The sequence below is a fragment of the Phyllobates terribilis genome, unplaced genomic scaffold (genome assembly GCF_046119375.1).
Source record: "Phyllobates terribilis strain yellow unplaced genomic scaffold, ASM4611937v1 Scaffold_2__4_contigs__length_985480577, whole genome shotgun sequence".
NCBI lineage: Eukaryota > Metazoa > Chordata > Amphibia > Anura > Dendrobatidae > Phyllobates > Phyllobates terribilis.
In genome coordinates, this window is record NW_027362762.1 from 807413724 (window position 1) to 807438705 (window position 24982).

Genomic DNA, 24982 nt, shown 5'->3' on the forward strand with positions numbered 1-24982 from the left:
CAAAATGGTAACAGGACACCTCCAGGTGGTATGCAGCAAAGCATCGGAAGTGAAGAGGGGCCCCTGGGATGGATAATCCCGAAGCCCCTGGTGACGTGGTATATCGGGGAACTGTGGCTGCCACTGCTGGGAGGGCGCGGGGTGAACCTGTCAGTGTGATGCGCCTGCAGGACCCAGAAATCTGATATTTTAGCAATTATGGAACAATAGCTAAATGCAAATCTTCTCCCTCAATATAAGGCCACGTTCACACAGTCACTACTTCACATCAGTATTTCTCTGCCAAATCCAGTAGAAGGTGATAAATCCAGAAGTGGTGACGTGTTTCTATTATACTTTACCTCTGATTGCTCCACTCCTGATTTTGGCTTAAAAATACTGAGGTAAAATACTGAACGTGTGAACGTGGTCTAAATGAAAAAGCCACCATCTACCTGCCCCGCAGACCGTCCCAGCAGGCTGGTCAGGCTGCCACACAGCACATGATGCGGTACGCCCCGCCCTGCAGCTCCACCAATCGGAGGGGAGGAGCGTCTTCCGCCATATTTACTGAGGGAAAGTCTATCCCGACGGAAAGGACGAAGAAGACAAAAATAAATCAGCCAATCAGAGAGGTCCAGGTTGAAAATCCACCAATGGAAATGTGCCGTGGCGTGACATGACTTCCGGAGCTGCTTCTTGGCCTGGACGCCGCAGGTAGTAAGGTGCTGCTGTCTGGGTGGAAAGCGGAGCTGGCAGGCGGACGGGTGCGGTGGGGATGCGGTGAGCAGGTGACTGTGAGGCGGGCACGGAGCGTGGAGTACACAGGCCGGATGTTACAGCCACGGCTGGGCTGTGCAGGACGCATCCCTTCAGTGGACGGGCTCGTAGGTGAGTATTGTGTGCTGGATGCACCGGCTTTACCATATATGGACGAATGCTCCTCCCACGTGATGCCTCTCACAAACAAGTCCCAGCCAGGAAAGCTGTGATCCTCTGTGCTGCTGTGTCCCCCAGTATAGTGGTGTGCAGGGGCTTCCTGGCTGCAGACGGGCTAGCCGGGCCTGTCCCCATGCTGTGTCCTCCCAGCTGACCACACCAGGAAAGCTGTGATCCTCTGTGCTGCTGTGTCCCCCAGTATAGCGGTGTGCAGGGGCTTCCTGGCTGCAGACGGGCTAGCCGGGCCTGTCCCCATGCTGTGCGCTCCCAGCTGACCACACCAGGAAAGCTGTGATCCTCTGAGCTGCTGTGTCCCCCAGTATAGCGGTGTGCAGGGGCTTCCGGGCCTGTCCCCATGCTGTACGCTCCCAGCTGACCACACCAGGAAAGCTGTGATCCTCTGAGCTGCTGTGTCCCCCAGTATAGTGGTGTGCAGGGGCTTCCTGGCTGCAGACGGGCTAGCCGGGCCTGTCCCCATGCTGTGCGCTCCCAGCTGACCACACCAGGAAAGCTGTGATCCTCTGTGCTGCTGTGTCCCCCAGTATAGTGGTGTGCAGGGGCTTCCTGGCTGCAGACGGGCTAGCCGGGCCTGTCCCCATGCTGTGCGCTCCCAGCTGACCACACCAGGAAAGCTGTGATCCTCTGAGCTGCTGTGTCCCCCAGTATAGCGGTGTGCAGGGGCTTCCTGGCTGCAGACGGACTAGCCGGGCCTGTCCCCATGCTGTGCTCTCCCAGCTGACCACACCAGGAAAGCTGTGATCCTCTGTGCTGCTGTGTCCCCCAGTATAGCGGTGTGCAGGGGCTTCCTGATTGCAGACGGGCTAGCCGGGCCTGTCCCCATGCTGTGCGCTCCCAGCTGACCACACCAGGAAAGCTGTGATCCTCTGTGCTGCTGTGTCCCCCAGTATAGTGGTGTGCAGGGGCCTCCTGGCTGCTGACGGGTTAGCCGGGCCTGTCCCCATGCTGTGCGCTCCCAGCTGACCACACCAGGAAAGCTGTGATCCTCTGTGCTGCTGTGTCCCCCAGTATAGCGGTGTGCAGGGGCTTCCTGGCTGCAGACGGACTAGCCGGGCCTGTCCCCATGCTGTACGCTCCCAGCTGACCACACCAGGAAAGCTGTGATCCTCTGTGCTGCTGTGTCCCCCAGTATAGTGGTGTGCAGGGGCTTCCTGGCTGCAGACGGGCTAGCCGGGCCTGTCCCCATGCTGTGCGCTCCCAGCTGACCACACCAGGAAAGCTGTGATCCTCTGTGCTGCTGTGTCCCCCAGAATAGCACTGTGCAGGGGCTTCCTGGCTGCAGACGGACTAGCCAGGCCTGTCCCCATGCTGTGCGCTCCCAGCTGACCACACCAATAAAGCTGTGATCCTCTGTGCTGCTGTGTCCCCCAGAATAGCGGTGTGCAGGGGCTTCCTGGCTGCAGACGGACTAGCTGTGCGCTCCCAGCTGACCACACCAGGAAAGCTGTGATCCTCTGTGCTGCTGTGTCCCCCAGTATAGTGGTGTGCACGGGCTTCCTGGCTGCAGACGGGCTAGCCGGGCCTGTCCCCATGCTGTGCGCTCCCAGCTGACCACACCAGGAAAGCTGTGATCCTCTGAGCTGCTGTGTCCCCCAGTATAGCGGTGTGCAGGGGCTTCCTGGCTGCAGACGGACTAGCCGGGCCTGTCCCCATGCTGTGCTCTCCCAGCTGACCACACCAGGAAAGCTGTGATCCTCTGTGCTGCTGTGTCCCCCAGTATAGCGGTGTGCAGGGGCTTCCTGGCTGCAGACGGACTAGCCGGGCCTGTCCCCATGCTGTACGCTCCCAGCTGACCACACCAGGAAAGCTGTGATCCTCTGTGCTGCTGTGTCCCCCAGTATAGTGGTGTGCAGGGGCTTCCTGGCTGCAGACGGGCTAGCCGGGCCTGTCCCCATGCTGTGCGCTCCCAGCTGACCACACCAGGAAAGCTGTGATCCTCTGTGCTGCTGTGTCCCCCAGTATAGTGGTGTGCAGGGGCTTCCTGGCTGCAGACGGACTAGCCGGGCCTGTCCCCATGCTGTGCTCTCCCAGCTGACCACACCAGGAAAGCTGTGATCCTCTGTGCTGCTGTGTCCCCCAGAATAGCGCTGTGCAGGGGCTTCCTGGCTGCAGACAGACTAGCCAGGCCTGTCCCCATGCTGTGCGCTCCCAGCTGACCACACCAATAAAGCTGTGATCCTCTGTGCTGCTGTGTCCCCCAGAATAGCGGTGTGCAGGGGCTTCCTGGCTGCAGACGGACTAGCTGTGCGCTCCCAGCTGACCACACCAGGAAAGCTGTGATCCTCTGTGCTGCTGTGTCCCCCAGTATAGTGGTGTGCAGGGGCTTCCTGGCTGCAGACGGGCTAGCCGGGCCTGTCCCCATGCTGTGCGCTCCCAGCTGACCACACCAGGAAAGCTGTGATCCTCTGAGCTTCTGTGTCCCCCAGTATAGCGGTGTGCAGGGGCTTCCTGGCTGCAGACGGACTAGCCGGGCCTGTCCCCATGCTGTGCTCTCCCAGCTGACCACACCAGGAAAGCTGTGATCCTCTGTGCTGCTGTGTCCCCCAGTATAGTGGTGTGCAGGGGCCTCCTGGCTGCAGACGGGCTAGCCGGGCCTGTCCCCATGCTGTACGCTCACAGCTGACCACACCAGGAAAGCTGTGATCCTCTGTGCTGCTGTGTCCCCCAGTATAGCGGTGTGCAGGGGCTTCCTGGCTGCAGACAGACTAGCCGGGCCTGTCCCCATGCTGTGCGCTCCCAGCTGACCACACCAGGAAAGCTGTGATCCTCTGAGCTGCTGTGTCCCCCAGTATAGCGGTGTGCAGGGGCCTCCTGGCTGCAGACAGGCTAGCCGGGCCTGTCCCTATGCAGTGCGCGCCCAGCTGACCACACCAGGAAAGCTGTGATCCTCTGTGCTGCTGTGTCCCCCAGTATAGTGGTGTGCAGGGGCTTCCTGGCTGCAGACGGACTAGCGGGCCTGTCCCCATGCTGTGCGCTCCCAGCTGACCACACCAGGAAAGCTGTGATCCTCTGTGCTGCTGTGTCCCCTAGTATAGCAGTGTGCAGGGGCTTCCTGGCTGCAGATGGACTAGCCGGGCCTGTCCCCATGCTGTGCTCTCCCAGCTGACCACACCAGGAAAGCTGTGATCCTCTGTGCTGCTGTGTCCCCCAGTATAGTGGTGTGCAGGGGCCTCCTGGCTGCAGACGGGCTAGCCGGGCCTGTCCCCATGCTGTACGCTCCCAGCTGACCACACCAGGAAAGCTGTGATCCTCTGTGCTGCTGTGTCCCCCAGTATAGCGGTGTGCAGGGGCCTCCTGGCTGCAGATGGACTAGCCGGGCCTGTCCCCATGCTGTGTCCTCCCAGCTGACCACACCAGGAAAGCTGTGGTCCTCTGTGCTGCTGTGTCCCCCAGTATAGCGGTGTGCAGGGGCTTCCTGGCTGCAGACGGACTAGCCGGGCCTGTCCCCATGCTGTGTCCTCCCAGCTGACCACACCAGGAAAGCTGTGATCCTCTGAGCTGCTGTGTCCCCCAGTATAGCGGTGTGCAGGGGCCTCCTGGCTGCAGACGGACTAGCCGGGCCTGTCCCCATGCTGTGTCCTCCCAGCTGACCACACCAGGAAAGCTGTGATCCTCTGTGCTGCTGTGTCCCCCAGTATAGCGGTGTGCAGGGGCTTCCTGGCTGCAGACGGGCTAGCCGGGCCTGTCCCCATGCTGTGCGCTCCCAGCTGACCACACCAGGAAAGCTGTGATCCTCTGTGCTGCTGTGTCCCCCAGTATAGCGGTGTGCAGGGGCCTCCTGGCTGCAGACGGGCTAGCCGGGCCTGTCCCCATGCTGTGCGCTCCCAGCTGACCACACCAGGAAAGCTGTGATCCTCTGAGCTGCTGTGTCCCCCAGTATAGCGGTGTGCAGGGGCTTCCGGGCCTGTCCCCATGCTGTACGCTCCCAGCTGACCACACCAGGAAAGCTGTGATCCTCTGTGCTGCTGTGTTCCCCAGTATAGCAGTGTGCAGGGGCTTCCTGGCTGCAGACGGACTAGCCGGGCCTGTCCCCATGCTGTACGCTCCCAGCTGACCACACCAGGAAAGCTGTGATCCTCTGTGCTGCTGTGTCCCCCAGTATAGCGGTGTGCAGGGGCTTCCTGGCTGCAGACGGACTAGCCGGGCCTGTCCCCATGCTGTACGCTTCCAGCTGACCACACCAGGAAAGCTGTGATCCTCTGAGCTGCTGTGTCCCCCAGTATAGTGGTGTGCAGGGGCTTCCTGGCTGCAGACGGGCTAGCCGGGCCTGTCCCCATGCTGTGCGCTCCCAGCTGACCACACCAGGAAAGCTGTGATCCTCTGTGCTGCTGTGTCCCCCAGTATAGCGGTGTGCAGGGGCTTCCTGACTGCAGACCGGCTAGCCGGGCCTGTCCCCATGCTGTGCGCTCCCAGCTGACCACACCAGGAAAGCTGTGATCCTCTGTGCTGCTGTGTCCCCCAGTATAGCGGTGTGCAGGGGCCTCCTGGCTGCTGACGGGCTAGCCGGGCCTGTCCCCATGCTGTGCGCTCCCAGCTGACCACACCAGGAAAGCTGTGATCCTCTGTGCTGCTGTGTCCCCCAGTATAGTGGTGTGCAGGGGCTTCCTGGCTGCAGACGGGCTAGCCGGGCCTGTCCCCATGCTGTGCGCTCCCAGCTGACCACACCAGGAAAGCTGTGATCCTCTGTGCTGCTGTGTCCCCCAGTATAGTGGTGTGCAGGGGCTTCCTGGCTGCAGACGGACTAGCCGGGCCTGTCCCCATGCTGTGCTCTCCCAGCTGACCACACCAGGAAAGCTGTGATCCTCTATGCTGCTGTGTCCCCCAGTATAGCGGTGTGCAGGGGCTTCCTGATTGCAGACGGGCTAGCCGGGCCTGTCCCCATGCTGTGCGCTCCCAGCTGACCACACCAGGAAAGCTGTGATCCTCTGAGCTGCTGTGTCCCCCAGTATAGCGGTGTGCAGGGGCTTCCTGGCTGCAGACGGACTAGCCGGGCCTGTCCCCATGCTGTGCTCTCCCAGCTGACCACACCAGGAAAGCTGTGATCCTCTGTGCTGCTGTGTTCCCCAGTATAGCGGTGTGCAGGGGCTTCCTGATTGCAGACGGGCTAGCCGGGCCTGTCCCCATGCTGTGCGCTCCCAGCTGACCACACCAATAAAGCTGTGATCCTCTGTGCTGCTGTGTCCCCCAGTATAGCGGTGTGCAGGGGCTTCCTGGCTGCAGACGGACTAGCTGTGCGCTCCCAGCTGACCACACCAGGAAAGCTGTGATCCTCTGTGCTGCTGTGTCCCCCAGTATAGTGGTGTGCAGGGGCTTCCTGGCTGCAGACGGGCTAGCCGGGCCTGTCCCCATGCTGTGCGCTCCCAGCTGACCACACCAGGAAAGCTGTGATCCTCTGAGCTGCTGTGTCCCCCAGTATAGCGGTGTGCAGGGGCTTCCTGGCTGCAGACGGACTAGCCGGGCCTGTCCCCATGCTGTGCGCTCCCAGCTGACCACACCAATAAAGCTGTGATCCTCTGTGCTGCTGTGTCCCCCAGAATAGCGGTGTGCAGGGGCTTCCTGGCTGCAGACGGACTAGCTGTGCGCTCCCAGCTGACCACACCAGGAAAGCTGTGATCCTCTGTGCTGCTGTGTCCCCCAGTATAGTGGTGTGCAGGGGCTTCCTGGCTGCAGACGGGCTAGCCGGGCCTGTCCCCATGCTGTGCGCTCCCAGCTGACCACACCAGGAAAGCTGTGATCCTCTGAGCTGCTGTGTCCCCCAGTATAGCGGTGTGCAGGGGCTTCCTGGCTGCAGACGGACTAGCCGGGCCTGTCCCCATGCTGTGCTCTCCCAGCTGACCACACCAGGAAAGCTGTGATCCTCTGTGCTGCTGTGTCCCCCAGTATAGCGGTGTGCAGGGGCTTCCTGATTGCAGACGGGCTAGCCGGGCCTGTCCCCATGCTGTGCGCTCCCAGCTGACCACACCAGGAAAGCTGTGATCCTCTGTGCTGCTGTGTCCCCCAGTATAGTGGTGTGCAGGGGCCTCCTGGCTGCAGACGGGCTAGCCGTTCGTGTCCCCATGCTGTATGCTCCCAGCTGACCACACCAGGAAAGCTGTGATCCTCTGTGCTGCTGTGTCCCCCAGTATAGTGGTGTGCAGGGGCCTCCTGGCTGCAGACGGGCTAGCCGGGCCTGTCCCCATGCTGTGCGCTCCCAGCTGACCACACCAGGAAAGCTGTGATCCTCTGTGCTGCTGTGTCCCCCAGTATAGTGGTGTGCAGGGGCTTCCTGGCTGCAGACAGACTAGCCGGGCCTGTCCCCATGCTGTGCTCTCCCAGCTGACCACACCAGGAAAGCTGTGATCCTCTGTGCTGCTGTGTCCCCCAGAATAGCGCTGTGCAGGGGCTTCCTGGCTGCAGACGGATTAGCCGGGCCTGTCCCCATGCTGTGCGCTCCCAGCTGACCACACCAATAAAGCTGTGATCCTCTGTGCTGCTGTGTCCCCCAGAATAGCGGTGTGCAGGGGCTTCCTGGCTGCAGATGGACTAGCCGGGCCTGTCCCCATGCTGTGCTCTCCCAGTTGACCACACCAGGAAAGCTGTGATCCTCTGTGCTGCTGTGTCCCCCAGTATAGTGGTGTGCAGGGGCCTCCTGGCTGCAGACGGGCTAGCCGGGCCTGTCCCCATGCTGTACGCTCCCAGCTGACCACACCAGGAAAGCTGTGATCCTCTGTGCTGCTGTGTCCCCCAGTATAGTGGTGTGCAGGGGCTTCCTGGCTGCAGACGGGCTAGCCGGGCCTGTCCCCATGCTGTGCGCTCCCAGCTGACCACACCAGGAAAGCTGTGATCCTCTGTGCTGCTGTGTCCCCCAGTATAGCGGTGTGCAGGGGCCTCCTGGCTGCTGACGGGCTAGCCGGGCCTGTCCCCATGCTGTGCGCTCCCAGCTGACCACACCAGGAAAGCTGTGATCCTCTGTGCTGCTGTGTCCCCCAGTATAGTGGTGTGCAGGGGCTTCCTGGCTGCAGACGGGCTAGCCGGGCCTGTCCCCATGCTGTGCGCTCCCAGCTGACCACACCAGGAAAGCTGTGATCCTCTGTGCTGCTGTGTCCCCCAGTATAGTGGTGTGCAGGGGCTTCCTGGCTGCAGACGGACTAGCTGTGCGCTCCCAGCTGACCACACCAGGAAAGCTGTGATCCTCTGTGCTGCTGTGTCCCCCAGTATAGTGGTGTGCAGGGGCTTCCTGGCTGCAGACGGGCTAGCCGGGCCTGTCCCCATGCTGTGCGCTCCCAGCTGACCACACCAGGAAAGCTGTGATCCTCTGAGCTGCTGTGTCCCCCAGTATAGCGGTGTGCAGGGGCTTCCTGGCTGCAGACGGACTAGCCGGGCCTGTCCCCATGCTGTGCGCTCCCAGCTGACCACACCAATAAAGCTGTGATCCTCTGTGCTGCTGTGTCCCCCAGAATAGCGGTGTGCAGGGGCTTCCTGGCTGCAGACGGACTAGCTGTGCGCTCCCAGCTGACCACACCAGGAAAGCTGTGATCCTCTGTGCTGCTGTGTCCCCCAGTATAGTGGTGTGCAGGGGCTTCCTGGCTGCAGACGGGCTAGCCGGGCCTGTCCCCATGCTGTGCGCTCCCAGCTGACCACACCAGGAAAGCTGTGATCCTCTGAGCTGCTGTGTCCCCCAGTATAGCGGTGTGCAGGGGCTTCCTGGCTGCAGACGGACTAGCCGGGCCTGTCCCCATGCTGTGCTCTCCCAGCTGACCACACCAGGAAAGCTGTGATCCTCTGTGCTGCTGTGTCCCCCAGTATAGCGGTGTGCAGGGGCTTCCTGATTGCAGACGGGCTAGCCGGGCCTGTCCCCATGCTGTGCGCTCCCAGCTGACCACACCAGGAAAGCTGTGATCCTCTGTGCTGCTGTGTCCCCCAGTATAGTGGTTTGCAGGGGCCTCCTGGCTGCAGACGGGCTAGCCGTTCGTGTCCCCATGCTGTATGCTCCCAGCTGACCACACCAGGAAAGCTGTGATCCTCTGTGCTGCTGTGTCCCCCAGTATAGTGGTGTGCAGGGGCCTCCTGGCTGCAGACGGGCTAGCCGGGCCTGTCCCCATGCTGTGCGCTCCCAGCTGACCACACCAGGAAAGCTGTGATCCTCTGTGCTGCTGTGTCCCCCAGTATAGTGGTGTGCAGGGGCTTCCTGGCTGCAGACAGACTAGCCGGGCCTGTCCCCATGCTGTGCTCTCCCAGCTGACCACACCAGGAAAGCTGTGATCCTCTGTGCTGCTGTGTCCCCCAGAATAGCGCTGTGCAGGGGCTTCCTGGCTGCAGACGGATTAGCCGGGCCTGTCCCCATGCTGTGCGCTCCCAGCTGACCACACCAATAAAGCTGTGATCCTCTGTGCTGCTGTGTCCCCCAGAATAGCGGTGTGCAGGGGCTTCCTGGCTGCAGACGGACTAGCTGTGCGCTCCCAGCTGACCACACCAGGAAAGCTGTGATCCTCTGTGCTGCTGTGTCCCCCAGTATAGTGGTGTGCAGGGGCTTCCTGGCTGCAGACGGGCTAGCCGGGCCTGTCCCCATGCTGTGCGCTCCCAGCTGACCACACCAGGAAAGCTGTGATCCTCTGAGCTGCTGTGTCCCCCAGTATAGCGGTGTGCAGGGGCTTCCTGGCTGCAGACGGACTAGCCGGGCCTGTCCCCATGCTGTGCTCTCCCAGCTGACCACACCAGGAAAGCTGTGATCCTCTCTGCTGCTGTGTCCCCCAGTATAGCGGTGTGCAGGGGCTTCCTGATTGCAGACGGGCTAGCCGGGCCTGTCCCCATGCTGTGCGCTCCCAGCTGACCATACCAGGAAAGCTGTGATCCTCTGTGCTGCTGTGTCCCCCAGTATAGTGGTGTGCAGGGGCCTCCTGGCTGCAGACGGGCTAGCCGGGCCTGTCCCCATGCTGTATGCTCCCAGCTGACCACACCAGGAAAGCTGTGATCCTCTGTGCTGCTGTGTCCCCCAGTATAGTGGTGTGCAGGGGCCTCCTGGCTGCAGACGGGCTAGCCGGGCCTGTCCCCATGCTGTGCGCTCCCAGCTGACCACACCAGGAAAGCTGTGATCCTCTGTGCTGCTGTGTCCCCCAGTATAGTGGTGTGCAGGGGCTTCCTGGCTGCAGACAGACTAGCCGGGCCTGTCCCCATGCTGTGCTCTCCCAGCTGACCACACCAGGAAAGCTGTGATCCTCTGTGCTGCTGTGTCCCCCAGAATAGCGCTGTGCAGGGGCTTCCTGGCTGCAGACGGATTAGCCGGGCCTGTCCCCATGCTGTGTGCTCCCAGCTGACCACACCAATAAAGCTGTGATCCTCTGTGCTGCTGTGTCCCCCAGAATAGCGGTGTGCAGGGGCTTCCTGGCTGCAGATGGACTAGCCGGGCCTGTCCCCATGCTGTGCTCTCCCAGTTGACCACACCAGGAAAGCTGTGATCCTCTGTGCTGCTGTGTCCCCCAGTATAGTGGTGTGCAGGGGCCTCCTGGCTGCAGACGGGCTAGCCGGGCCTGTCCCCATGCTGTACGCTCCCAGCTGACCACACCAGGAAAGCTGTGATCCTCTGTGCTGCTGTGTCCCCCAGTATAGTGGTGTGCAGGGGCTTCCTGGCTGCAGACGGGCTAGCCGGGCCTGTCCCCATGCTGTGCGCTCCCAGCTGACCACACCAGGAAAGCTGTGATCCTCTGTGCTGCTGTGTCCCCCAGTATAGTGGTGTGCAGGGGCTTCCTGGCTGCAGACGGACTAGCCGAGCCTTTCCCCATGCTGTGCTCTCCCAGCTGACCACACCAGGAAAGCTGTGATCCTCTGTGCTGCTGTGTCCCCCAGAATAGCGCTGTGCAGGGGCTTCCTGGCTGCAGACGGACTAGCCAGGCCTGTCCCCATGCTGTGCGCTCCCAGCTGACCACACCAATAAAGCTATGATCCTCTGTGCTGCTGTGTCCCCCAGAATAGCGGTGTGCAGGGGCTTCCTGGCTGCAGACGGACTAGCTGTGCGCTCCCAGCTGACCACACCAGGAAAGCTGTGATCCTCTGTGCTGCTGTGTCCCCCAGTATAGTGGTGTGCAGGGGCCTCCTGGCTGCAGATGGGCTAGCCGGGCCTGTCCCCATGCTGTACGCTCACAGCTGACCACACCAGGAAAGCTGTGATCCTCTGTGCTGCTGTGTCCCCCAGTATAGTGGTGGGCAGGAGCCTCCTGGCTGCAGACGGGCTAGCCGGGCCTGTCCCCATGCTGTACGCTCCCAGCTGACCACACCAGGAAAGCTGTGATCCTCTGTGCTGCTGTGTCCCCCAGAATAGCGGTGTGCAGGGGCTTCCTGGCTGCAGATGGACTAGCCGGGCCTGTCCCCATGCTGTGCGCTCCCAGCTGACCACACCAGGAAAGCTGTGATCCTCTGTGCTGCTGTGTCCCCCAGTATAGCGGTGTGCAGGGGCTTCCTGGCTGCAGACGGGCTAGCCGGGCCTGTCCCCATGCTGTGCGCTCCCAGCTGACCACACCAGGAAAGCTGTGATCCTCTGTGCTGCTGTGTCCCCCAGTATAGCGGTGTGCAGGGGCTTCCTGGCTGCAGACGGATTAGCCGGGCCTGTCCCCATGCTGTGCGCTCCCAGCTGACCACACCAATAAAGCTGTGATCCTCTGTGCTGCTGTGTCCCCCAGAATAGCGGTGTGCAGGGGCTTCCTGGCTGCAGATGGACTAGCCGGGCCTGTCCCCATGCTGTGCTCTCCCAGTTGACCACACCAGGAAAGCTGTGATCCTCTGTGCTGCTGTGTCCCCCAGTATAGTGGTGTGCAGGGGCCTCCTGGCTGCAGACGGGCTAGCCGGGCCTGTCCCCATGCTGTACGCTCCCAGCTGACCACACCAGGAAAGCTGTGATCCTCTGTGCTGCTGTGTCCCCCAGTATAGTGGTGTGCAGGGGCTTCCTGGCTGCAGACGGGCTAGCCGGGCCTGTCCCCATGCTGTGCGCTCCCAGCTGACCACACCAGGAAAGCTGTGATCCTCTGTGCTGCTGTGTCCCCCAGTATAGTGGTGTGCAGGGGCTTCCTGGCTGCAGACGGACTAGCCGGGCCTGTCCCCATGCTGTGCTCTCCCAGCTGACCACACCAGGAAAGCTGTGATCCTCTGTGCTGCTGTGTCCCCCAGAATAGCGCTGTGCAGGGGCTTCCTGGCTGCAGACGGACTAGCCAGGCCTGTCCCCATGCTGTGCGCTCCCAGCTGACCACACCAATAAAGCTATGATCCTCTGTGCTGCTGTGTCCCCCAGAATAGCGGTGTGCAGGGGCTTCCTGGCTGCAGACGGACTAGCTGTGCGCTCCCAGCTGACCACACCAGGAAAGCTGTGATCCTCTGTGCTGCTGTGTCCCCCAGTATAGTGGTGTGCAGGGGCCTCCTGGCTGCAGATGGGCTAGCCGGGCCTGTCCCCATGCTGTACGCTCACAGCTGACCACACCAGGAAAGCTGTGATCCTCTGTGCTGCTGTGTCCCCCAGTATAGTGGTGGGCAGGAGCCTCCTGGCTGCAGACGGGCTAGCCGGGCCTGTCCCCATGCTGTACGCTCCCAGCTGACCACACCAGGAAAGCTGTGATCCTCTGTGCTGCTGTGTCCCCCAGAATAGCGGTGTGCAGGGGCTTCCTGGCTGCAGATGGACTAGCCGGGCCTGTCCCCATGCTGTGCGCTCCCAGCTGACCACACCAGGAAAGCTGTGATCCTCTGTGCTGCTGTGTCCCCCAGTATAGCGGTGTGCAGGGGCTTCCTGGCTGCAGACGGGCTAGCCGGGCCTGTCCCCATGCTGTGCGCTCCCAGCTGACCACACCAGGAAAGCTGTGATCCTCTGTGCTGCTGTGTCCCCCAGTATAGCGGTGTGCAGGGGCTTCCTGGCTGCAGACAGACTAGCCGGGCCTGTCCCCATGCTGTGCGCTCCCAGCTGACCACACCAGGAAAGCTGTGATCCTCTGAGCTGCTGTGTCCCCCAGTATAGCGGTGTGCAGGGGCCTCCTGGCTGCAGACGGGCTAGCCGGGCCTGTCCCTATGCTGTGCGCGCCCAGCTGACCACACCAGGAAAGCTGTGATCCTCTGTGCTGCTGTGTCCCCCAGTATAGTGGTGTGCAGGGGCTTCCTGGCTGCAGACGGACTAGCGGGCCTGTCCCCATGCTGTGCGCTCCCAGCTGACCACACCAGGAAAGCTGTGATCCTCTGTGCTGCTGTGTCCCCTAGTATAGTGGTGTGCAGGGGCCTCCTGGCTGCAGACGGGCTAGCCGGGCCTGTCCCCATGCTGTACGCTCCCAGCTGACCACACCAGGAAAGCTGTGATCCTCTGTGCTGCTGTGTCCCCAAGTATAGCGGTGTGCAGGGGCCTCCTGGCTGCAGACGGACTAGCCGGGCCTGTCCCCATGCTGTGTCCTCCCATCTGACCACACCAGGAAAGCTGTGGTCCTCTGTGCTGCTGTGTCCCCCAGTATAGCGGTGTGCAGGGACTTCCTGGCTGCAGACGCACTAGCCGGGCCTGTCCCCATGCTGTGTCCTCCCAGCTGACCACACCAGGAAAGCTGTGATCCTCTGAGCTGCTGTGTCCCCCAGTATAGCGGTGTGCAGGGGCCTCCTGGCTGCAGACGGACTAGCCGGGCCTGTCCCCATGCTGTGCGCTCCCAGCTGACCACACCAGGAAAGCTGTGATCCTCTGTGCTGCTGTGTCCCCCAGTATAGCGGTGTGCAGGGGCCTCCTGGCTGCAGACGGGCTAGCCGGGCCTGTCCCCATGCTGTGCGCTCCCAGCTGACCACACCAGGAAAGCTGTGATCCTCTGAGCTGCTGTGTCCCCCAGTATAGCGCTGTGCAGGGGCTTCCGGGCCTGTCCCCATGCTGTACGCTCCCAGCTGACCACACCAGGAAAGCTGTGATCCTCTGTGCTGCTGTGTTCCCCAGTATAGCAGTGTGCAGGGGCTTCCTGGCTGCAGACGGACTAGCCGGGCCTGTCCCCATGCTGTACGCTCCCAGCTGACCACACCAGGAAAGCTGTGATCCTCTGTGCTGCTGTGTCCCCCAGTATAGCGGTGTGCAGGGGCTTCCTGGCTGCAGACGGACTAGCCGGGCCTGTCCCCATGCTGTACGCTTCCAGCTGACCACACCAGGAAAGCTGTGATCCTCTGAGCTGCTGTGTCCCCCAGTATAGTGGTGTGCAGGGGCTTCCTGGCTGCAGACGGGCTAGCCGGGCCTGTCCCCATGCTGTGCGCTCCCAGCTGACCACACCAGGAAAGCTGTGATCCTCTGTGCTGCTGTGTCCCCCAGTATAGGTGTGTGCAGGGGCTTCCTGATTGCAGACGGGCTAGCCGGGCCTGTCCCCATGCTGTGCGCTCCCAGCTGACCACACCAGGAAAGCTGTGATCCTCTGTGCTGCTGTGTCCCCCAGTATAGTGGTGTGCAGGGGCTTCCTAGCTGCAGACGGACTAGCCAGGCCTGTCCCCATGCTGTGCGCTCCCAGCTGACGACACCAATAAAGCTGTGATCCTCTGTGCTGCTGTGTCCCCCAGAATAGCGGTGTGCAGGGGCTTCCTGGCTGCAGACGGACTAGCTGTGCGCTCCCAGCTGACCACACCAGGAAAGCTGTGATCCTCTGTGCTGCTGTGTCCCCCAGTATAGTGGTGTGCAGGGGCTTCCTGGCTGCAGACGGGCTAGCCGGGCCTGTCCCCATGCTGTGCGCTCCCAGCTGACCACACCAGGAAAGCTGTGATCCTCTGAGCTGCTGTGTCCCCCAGTATAGCGGTGTGCAGGGGCTTCCTGGCTGCAGACGGACTAGCCGGGCCTGTCCCCATGCTGTGCTCTCCCAGCTGACCACACCAGGAAAGCTGTGATCCTCTGTGCTGCTGTGTCCCCCAGTATAGCGGTGTGCAGGGGCTTCCTGATTGCAGACGGGCTAGCCGGGCCTGTCCCCATGCTGTGCGCTCCCAGCTGACCACACCAGGAAAGCTGTGATCCTCTGTGCTGCTGTGTCCCCCAGTATAGTGGTGTGCAGGGGCCTCCTGGCTGCAGACGGGCTAGCCGGGCCTGTCCCCATGCTGTATGCTCCCAGCTGACCACACCAGGAAAGCTGTGATCCTCTGTGCTGCTGTGTCCCCCAGTATAGTGGTGTGCAGGGGCCTCCTGGCTGCAGACGGGCTAGCCGGGCCTGTCCCCATGCTGTGCGCTCCCAGCTGACCACACCAGGAAAGCTGTGATCCTCTGTGCTGCTGTGTCCCCCAGTATAGTGGTGTGCAGGGGCTTCCTGGCTGCAGACAGACTAGCCGGGCCTGTCCCCATGCTGTGCTCTCCCAGCTGACCACACCAGGAAAGCTGTGATCCTCTGTGCTGCTGTGTCCCCCAGAATAACGCTGTGCAGGGGCTTCCTGGCTGCAGACGGATTAGCCGGGCCTGTCCCCATGCTGTGCGCTCCCAGCTGACCACACCAATAAAGCTGTGATCCTCTGTGCTGCTGTGTCCCCCAGAATAGCGGTGTGCAGGGGCTTCCTGGCTGCAGATGGACTAGCCGGGCCTGTCCCCATGCTGTGCTCTCCCAGTTGACCACACCAGGAAAGCTGTGATCCTCTGTGCTGCTGTGTCCCCCAGTATAGTGGTGTGCAGGGGCCTCCTGGCTGCAGACGGGCTAGCCGGGCCTGTCCCCATGCTGTACGCTCCCAGCTGACCACACCAGGAAAGCTGTGATCCTCTGTGCTGCTGTGTCCCCCAGTATAGCGGTGTGCAGGGGCTTCCTGGCTGCAGACGGACTAGCCGGGCCTGTCCCCATGCTGTGCTCTCCCAGCTGACCACACCAGGAAAGCTGTGATCCTCTGAGCTGCTGTGTCCCCCAGTATAGCGGTGTGCAGGGGCCTCCTGGCTGCAGACGGGCTAGCCGGGCCTGTCCCTATGCTGTGCGCTCCCAGCTGACCACACCAGGAAAGCTGTGATCCTCTGTGCTGCTGTGTCCCCCAGTATAGTGGTGTGCAGGGGCTTCCTGGCTGCAGACGGACTAGCGGGCCTGTCCCCATGCTGTGCGCTCCCAGCTGACCACACCAGGAAAGCTGTGATCCTCTGTGCTGCTGTGTCCCCCAGTATAGCAGTGTGCAGGGGCTTCCTGGCTGCAGATGGACTAGCCGGGCCTCTCCCCATGCTGTGCTCTCCCAGCTGACCACACCAGGAAAGCTGTGATCCTCTTTGCTGCTGTGTCCCCCAGTATAGTGGTGTGCAGGGGCCTCCTGGCTGCAGACGGGCTAGCCGGGCCTGTCCCCATGCTGTACGCTCCCAGCTGACCACACCAGGAAAGCTGTGATCCTCTGTGCTGCTGTGTCCCCCAGAATAGCGGTGTGCAGGGGCCTCCTGGCTGCAGATGGACTAGCCGGGCCTGTCCCCATGCTGTGCGCTCCCAGCTGACCACACCAGGAAAGCTGTGATCCTCTGTGCTGCTGTGTCCCCCAGTATAGCGGTGTGCAGGGGCTTCCTGGCTGCAGACGTGCTAGCCGGGCCTGTCCCCATGCTGTGCGCTCCCAGCTGACCACACCAGGAAAGCTGTGATCCTCTGAACTGCTGTGTCCCCCAGTATAGCGGTGTGCAGGGGCCTCCTGGCTGTAGACGGGCTAGCCGGGCCTGTCCCTATGCTGTGCGCTCCCAGCTGACCACACCAGGAAAGCTGTGATCCTCTGTGCTGCTGTGTCCCCCAGTATAGTGGTGTGCAGGGGCTTCCTGGCTGCAGACGGACTAGCCAGGCCTGCCGCCATGCTGTGCGCTCCTAGCTGACCACACCAGGAAAGCTGTGATCCTCTGTGCTGCTGTGTCCCCCAGTATAGTGGTGTGCAGGGGCTTCCTGGCTGCAGACGGGCTAGCCGGGCCTGTCCCCATGCTGTGCGCTCCCAGCTGACCACACCAGGAAAGCTGTGATCCTCTGTGCTGCTGTGTCCCCCAGTATAGTGGTGTGCAGGGGCTTCCTGGCTGCAGATGGACTAGCCGGGCCTGTCCCCATGCTGTGCTCTCTCAGCTTACCACACCAGGAAAGCTGTGATCCTCTGTGCTGCTGTGTCCCCCAGAATAGCGCTGTGCAGGGGCTTCCTGGCTGCAGACGGACTAGCCGGGCCTGTCCCCATGCTGTGCGCTCCCAGCTGACCACACCAATAAAGCTGTGATCCTCTGTGCTGCTGTGTCCCCCAGAATAGCGGTTTGCAGGGGCTTCCTGACTGCAGATGGGCTAGCCGGGCCTGTCCCCATGCTGTACGCTCCCAGCTGACCACACCAGGAAAGCTTTGATCCTCTGTGCTGCTGTGTCCCCCAGAATAGCGGTGTGCAGGGGCTTCCTGGCTGCAGATGGACTAGCCGGGCCTGTCCCCATGCTGTGCGCTCCCAGCTGACCACACCAGGAAAGCTGTGATCCTCTGTGCTGCTGTGTCCCCCAGTATAGTGGTGTGCAGGGGCTTCCTGGCTGCAGACGGACTAGCCGGGCCTGTCCCCATGCTGTGCGCTCCCAGCTGACCACACCAGGAAAGCTGTGATCCTCTGTGCTGCTGTGTCCCCCAGAATAGTGGTGTGCAGGGGCTTCCTGGCTGCAGACGGACTAGCCGGGCCTGTCCCCATGCTGTGCGCTCCCAGCTGACCACACCAGGAAAGCTGTGATCCTCTGTGCTGCTGTGTCCCCCAGTATAGCGGTGTGCAGGGGCTTCCTGGCTGCAGACGGACTAGCCGGGCCTGTCCCCATGCTGTGCGCTCCCAGCTGACCACACCAGGAAAGCTGTGATCCTCTGTGCTGCTGTGTCCCCCAGTATAGCGCTGTGCAGGGGCTTCCTGGCTGCAGACGGGCTAGCCGGGCCTGTCCCCATGCTGTGCGCTCCCAGCTGACCACACCAGGAAAGCTGTGATCCTCTGTGCTGCTGTGTCCCCCAGTATAGTGGTGTGCAGGGGCTTCCTGGCTGCAGACGGGCTAGCCGGGCCTGTCCCCATGCTGTACGCTCCCAGCTGACCACACCAGGAAAGCTGTGATCCTCTGAGCTGCTGTGTCCCCCAGTATAGCAGTGTGCAGGGGCTTCCTGGCTGCAGATGGACTAGCGGGGCCTGTCCCCATGCTGTGCTCTCCCAGCTGACCACACCAGGAAAGCTGTGATCCTCTGTGCTGCTGTGTCCCCCAGTATAGTGGTGTGCAGGGGCCTCCTGGCTGCAGACGGGCTAGCCGGGCCTGTCCCCATGCTGTACGCTCCCAGCTGACCACACCAGGAAAGCTGTGATCCTCTGTGCTACTGTGTCCCCCAGTATAGTGGTGTGCAGGGGCCTCCTGGCTGCAGACGGGCTAGCCGGGCCTGTCCCCATGCTGTACGCTCCCAGCTGACCACACCAGGAAAGCTGTGATCCTCTGTGCTGCTGTGTCCCCCAGAATAGCGGTTTGCAGGGGCTTCCTGGCTGCAGATGGACTAGCCGGGCCTGTCCCCATGCTGTGCGCTCCCAGCTGACCACACCAGGAAAGCTGTGATCCTCTGTGCTGCTGTGTCCCCCAGTATAGTGGTGTGCAGGGGCCTCCTGGCTGCAGACGTGCTAGCCGGGCCTGTCCCCATGCTGTGTCCTCCCAGCTGACCACACCAGGAAAGCTGTGATCCTCTGTGCTGCTGTGTCCCCCAGTATAGTGGTGTGCAGGGGCCTCCTGGCTGCAGACGGGCTAGCCGGGCCTGTCCCTATGCTGTGCGCTCCCAGCTGACCACACCAGGAAAGCTGTGATCCTCTGTGCTGCTGTGTCCCCCAGTATAGTGGTGTGCAGGGGCTTCCTGGCTGCAGACGGACTAGCCGGGCCTGTCCCCATGCTGTGCGCTCCCAGCTGACCACACCAGGAAAGCTGTGATTCTCTGTGCTGCTGTGTCCCCCAGTATAGCTGTGTGCAGGGGCTTCCTGGCTGCAGACGGACTAGCCGGGCCTGTCCCCATGCTGTGCGCTCCCAGCTGACCACACCAGGAAAGCTGTGATCCTCTGTGCTGCTGTGTCCCCCAGTATAGCGCTGTGCAGGGGCTTCCTGGCTGCAGACGGGCTAGCCGGGCCTGTCCCCATGCTGTGCGCTCTCAGCTGACCACACCAGGAAAGCTGTGATCCTCTGTGCTGCTGTGTCCCCCAGTATAGCGGTGTGCAGGGGCTTCCTGGCTGCAGACGGGCTAGCCGGGCCTGTCCCCATGCTGTGCGCTCCCAGCTGACCACACCAGGAAAGCTGTGATCCTCTGTGCTGCTGTGTCCCCCAGTATAGCGCTGTGCAGGGGCTTCCTGGCTGCAGACGTGCTAGCCGGGCCTGTCCCCATGCTGTGCGCTCCCAGCTGACCACACCAGGAAAGCTGTGATCCTCTGTGCTGCTGTGTCCCCCAGTATAGTGGTGTGCAGGGGCCTCCTGGCTGCAGACGGGCTAGCCGGGCCTGTCCCCATGCTGTGCGCTCCCAGCTGACCACACCAGGAAAGCTTTGATCCTCTGTGCTGCTGTGTCCCCCAGTATAGTGGTGTGCAGGGGCCTCCTGGCTGCTGACGGGCTAGCCGGGCCTGTCCCCATGCTGTGCGCTCCCAGCTGACCACACCAGGAAAGCTGTGATCCTCTGTGCTGCTGTGTCCCCCAGTATAGCGGTGTGCAGGGGCCTCCTGGCTGCAGACGGACTAGCCGGGCCTGTCCCCATGCTGTGCGCTCCCAGCTGACCACACCAGGAAAGCTGTGATCCTCTGTGCTGCTGTGTCCCCCAGTATAGCGGTGTGCAGGGGCTTCCTGGCTGCAGACGGGCTAGCCGGGTCTGTCCCCATGCTGTGCGCTCCCAGCTGACCACACCAGGAAAGCTGTGATCCTCTGAGCTGCTGTGTCCCCCAGTATAGCGGTGTGCAGGGGCTTCCTGGCTGCAGACGGACTAGCCAGGCCTGCCGCCATGCTGTGCGCTCCCAGCTGACCACACCAGGAAAGCTGTGATCCTCTGTGCTGCTGTGTCCCCCAGTATAGCGGTGTGCAGAGGCTTCCTGGCTGCAGACGGGCTAGCCGGGCCTGTCCCCATGCTGTGCGCTCCCAGCTGACCACACCAGGAAAGCTTTGATCCTCTGTGCTGCTGTGTCCCCCAGTATAGTGGTTTGCAGGGGCTTCCTGGCTGCAGACAGACTAGCCGGGCCTGTCCCCATGCTGTGCGCTCCCGGCTGACCACACCAGGAAAGCTGTGATCCTCTGTGCTGCTGTGTCCCCCAGTATAGTGGTGTGCAGGGGCTTCCTGGTTGCAGACGGACTAGCCGGGCCTGTCCCCATGCTGTGCTCTCCCAGCTGAGCACACCAGGAAAGCTGTGATCCTCTGTGCTGCTGTGTCCCCCAGTATAGTGGTGTGCAGGGGCTTCCTGGCTGCAGACGGGCTAGCCGGGCCTGTCCCCATGCTGTGCGCTCCCAGCTGACCACACCGGCAGACATGCTGCATTTGGCCCCTGCCTGGCAGTAGAGCCTGGTGGTGGCGGTATAATGTCCAGAAGCTGTCTGATCACAGGACGGGGCAGGTTCTTCTATGCACCCTGTGAATTAAATATAGTCAAGAAGCCTCATTTTCTCCATTTGGTTTTTGGGGGTTTGTTTTTCTTTCGGTGTTTAAATAATTTTGGATTTTGATCGGACTCCTTGTATTATTTGTTGTTGATCTGGGAAAAGAAGGCGATTTGCACTTTGCTGTTACAGGCAGGCGCCGTCTGTTTACCACAGCCTGCATCTACCTGGTATAGAAAGGGCTGGGCTCCATGTATGCTTTACCTGCCTGTGACGTCAGGGTGGGGAGATGTTAAAGGGCTGCACCCCCATGATTGGTGGGGGTCTGACCTCTGGGATCACAGCTGAATGGCCGCCATGTTATATGCTTCCTCTGTAACATTCACTGCTTCCCTAAGGCAAAATAACCTGCGGGGTGCTGCGAGTGACCATTGTCTTTATTGGGACACCACCCTCCCGGTAATGGCTCGTCACATACATTGGAACAAGACCTTGTTTTGCATTTCACAAAAACGTGGGAAAATGAATACTGATCCTATAGGATCATTTCCAACAACCAGTGTGTCAGTAGCTCTGCTGTTCTGGTCCTCGGGCAATATTAGTAATATAAACCTCGCATGCTGCCCTCTCCTGTGCAATCTCATCCAGCTTTGGTATAAAACAGGCTAGACAAGCGATGTATGGCAGCCCAGACTAGCTGCAGCCCTCTCATTCTGAAAATTGGGGGGGGGGGGGGGGGGGGATACCACCAGTTGGAAACCAGTGCTGTGGAGTCTAAGTCAATTTTGGTGGCGTCTGTATAAAATGAACAGACTCCTAAAATATATAATAAATTGGGTGCAGTAGTACAATGCAGGATGTGCTGTAAATGTTTTCATAAGAATTTGGGAAATTTATGAAATGTCCTATAAATGTCTGTTCTGTTCCTGATCTAAGGGTCTCGGCTTTTAGTTGTGATGAATCTGTGCTGCACTTTATGTACACGCTCAGTAGTGAGGCTGGACTGTGGAGTCAGTCAGGGAAATTGAGGAGTTGGAGGCTTACCGACTCCTCAGCCTTGCTCGAAACCCAGCAATACAAGACTATGGAATATCCTAAATATTACCTCTTCTTATTTTGTGTGAGGCGAGATCTAATTATCTGCCGCGCTCTATTATATGACAGCCCTTATTCATAAACGAGCGGATTCCAGGGAGAGGCCACATAACCGATGCTTTGCTCGGAGACTGAGGCAATACACGACTTGTCAAAACTAATGATTGTGAATATAGATGCGCAAAGAGATTCCCACTACTAGTCACTAGGCCTCATGTTGTGGGGTCCCAGAAAGTGACAGAGGTGCAAGACAGCAGAGGATTACTGGCACAGAAATGAGCACTGTCCTGGTCCGGCTGCCATGGAGGACCAAAGTGGAAGCCGGACCAGGGTAATTAGACTCTTTGTTCATCTCAAATGGTGAATGCTGCCACACTGAGATCCACAAGGTTTGGCTTTCATACTGATATGTGATGCTGCGGTACTTGGCTATAAGTCACTGAGGTTTCATATATTCTGAATCCTACAGAGATGGGCTTAGATGCAATGTGAAGCCATCACTGGTTTTAGATCTCCCTACGTCTTATGCCTCTTGATAAACATCTAATACAATACACAATTGTGGGGGTGCAGGTTGAAGGGGCTGAGATGAGACAATTGTCAGAGGTTGCATCATGTTCCTTGTGGGCATAAAATATGAAGGGATCTAAAGCAAAGGCTACATTTTTGGCAACGTGTTATAAAGATGGCAGCTAACAATGTCAATGTCGTCACCTTAGCTCAGTGTTTCCTAAACTCCAGTCCTCACGGCCCCCACACGTCATGGTCTCAGTATTTCCATAGTGTTGCACAGGTGAGAGAATTCCTACTGCCTTGATACTTCATCACCTGTGTAATACTAAGGAAAGCCTGAAAACGTGACTTAGGGGGGCCGTGAGGACTGGAGTTTAGGAAACCGCACACACCAGACCGTAGGGTGATACCTTTATAAAAAGATAAAATAGACCCATGTAATCTGCTCACCTGAGTGATGTGTGCAGGTACAACTCCTGTGACAGCTCAATGCTGCTGCCCCGTGGCTGGGAATGACATACACCAGGAAGCTTGAAGGTAAAGACAATTCACGGTTTGGGCTACGCTGACCGAACTGAAGATCCTTGATCCAATAATAAAAAGAAGCGTTTTTTACTTCAACGAGTTGTGGAATAAAAATCGCTTCTTTATTGTATCAAGGATCTTTATTTCAATTAGCGCAGCCCAAACCGCGAATTCTCTTTACCTTCAATGTGGTCACCTTGAGGCGTATGACGGAACTGCTGCCAAAAATCCAAACCTTAAAACCATGTTTTTTTGTTTGTATGATTGTGGCTCCAAGGAAAGTTTTCAATCAGGCTCTGACTCATTCTGCCTGCGGTGTGAGCAGCATGAATCACCTGACAGATTCCCTTTAAGCATTATTCCCTGGACGCTGCAGACCAGATGCATTTCTATTGCTGGATACAGCTGGTCTTGTGTACATCCTCCCCTTTAGCTCTAATACACTTGAAATACTAAAGCAATATCATAATTTCATGCAAGCCCTAAAAGTAGAGAACCAAACTAAAGCAAATTGTTACTTAGTTGTCTTTTTAAATTGAAGAAAACGATCCAATAATCATGTTTGTGAGTGGAAAAGGATGTGAACCCTTGTTTTTAGTATCAGGTGTGACCCATTGTGCAGTAATAAATCTAAATGTTTATGGTATTGATTAACCTGGAGGAATTTGAGCCCATTACTCCATATACGCTTCAACTGTTATGTTGGTGGGTTTTCTCCCATGAACTGCTCACTTCAGGTCCTTCCATAAAACTTGTATATGATGAAAGGGAATCTGTCAGCAGGTTTTTGCTATGTAATCTGAAGACCACATGAGGTAGGGGTTAAAACACAGATTTCAGATGCCTCTCGTATCCTTCTGTGACAAGCAGCTCACGGTCTATAGACCATGTGCCGTATTTTGCAAATTGTAAGACGCACCGGATTATAAAACGCACCCCAAATTTTGGGGAGGAAAATAGGGGGGAAAAGAAACTAATAAAATGGTGGTGCGTCTTATAATGCACTTTTAGGCTATGTGCCCACGATGCAGAATTGCTCTGGATTTTTCCTGAGCGTTTCTGCATCTCCCTGGCAGAAAAAAACACATGCGGATTGTCCATGCGGATTGTCCATGCGGATTGTCCATGCGGATTGTCCATGCGGATTGTCCATGCGGATTGTCCATGCGGATTGTCCATGCGGATTGTCCATGCGGATTGTCCATGCGGATTGTCCATGCGGATTGTCCATGCGGATTGTCCATGCGGATTGTCCATGCGTTTTTCCTGCCAGGGACATGCGGATGTGAAGCGTTCTTCACATGCATTTCCGCATGCGGGTTGTCAAGCGCTTTCCAAGTGATTTTTAGCATCACTTGGAAAGTGGTTGACAACTTGGTCACACTATATAAATCCATGCAACCGGCATGGATTTATATAGTGTGACCGTAAAAGAATGGTAAAAAATAAATATATACTTACCCTCTGATGGTCCCAGTTGTCCTTATCCGATCCGTCCGGTGTTCCCGGTGTCTAGCGGTGGTCTAAATGGACCTTCCATGACGTCATTTAGTTATGACAGGCCACGCGACTGCTAACGTTAGCAGTCAATTGACCCGTCACATGACTAAATTACGTCATGGCAGGTCCTTTTAGACCATCGCGAGCTGCCGGCGAGCCAGGACTGATCGCTATGGAGACTGGGGGCCCATCGGAAGGTAAGTATAATGTATACTTTTTTTTTTTTTTTTTTTTAATACAGGTACTATGGTACCCGGGTCTAGATGAGTCTCCTCTTCTCCAAACCCGGGTACTATTCGCGCGTTGAACCGCATGATATCCGTAAGTGCACATGTAGTGATGCGGATGTCATGCGGTCCAATGCAAGTCAATGGCGGCAAAAAACGCAGCAATTCCGCAAAATAATTGGTAGTGCTGCGGATTTTTCCGCAATGATAATCCGCAGCATGTGCACAGCACATGCGGATTATCATTGGGGAACATGGCAGACCTTCTACCAAGTGTTTTTTAAGCATTTCTGCAGCGGAATTGCCGCTGCGTAAACGCTTAAAAACGTATAGTGGGCACACAGCCTTACGGTAGCTTACCTGGGGAGCAGGTTCCCAGGTGGCAGGGTCACTGCTGCAGGAGGCTGGTGGAGGCGGGAGATTCTGTGGGCCCCAGACTCGTAGGAGGTGGTGTTCAGCAGAGGTAGGAGTGGAGCGATGCTGCGGGCCCTAGGCTGGTAGGAGGTGGTGTTTGGTGGTGCAGGGGCTCCGCCGACATATTGTGAGAGCCCGGAGACCCGTACTTTCCATGCTTTTTAATGTGATGCGGAGGACTACGGGAAAATTGCCAACGGAGGCGGTACATGCGCAATTTAGATCTCAGGAGACGAGATGTGTGTGCCAAGATCTCAATCTGTGCATGTGCCACCACTGGCGGCCATTTTCCCATCGTCCTCCGCA

The 24982-nt window shown here is 59.3% G+C and overlaps 1 protein-coding gene across 2 annotated transcripts in view; it reads left to right on the forward strand.

Moving 5' to 3' along the window:
• The first annotated feature begins 555 nt into the window (after positions 1 to 555).
• KLHL15 (kelch like family member 15) overlaps positions 556 to 24982 on the forward strand; it is a 42499-nt gene continuing 18072 nt past the window's right edge. Inside the window, exon 1 of one of the 2 annotated variants that reach the window (XM_073667514.1) lies at positions 556 to 696. The gene's annotated coding sequence lies outside the window, so the exon portion shown is untranslated. Of the gene's footprint in view, positions 871 to 24982 lie in introns of both variants that reach the window. The other variant, XM_073667513.1, reaches the window with a different exon arrangement.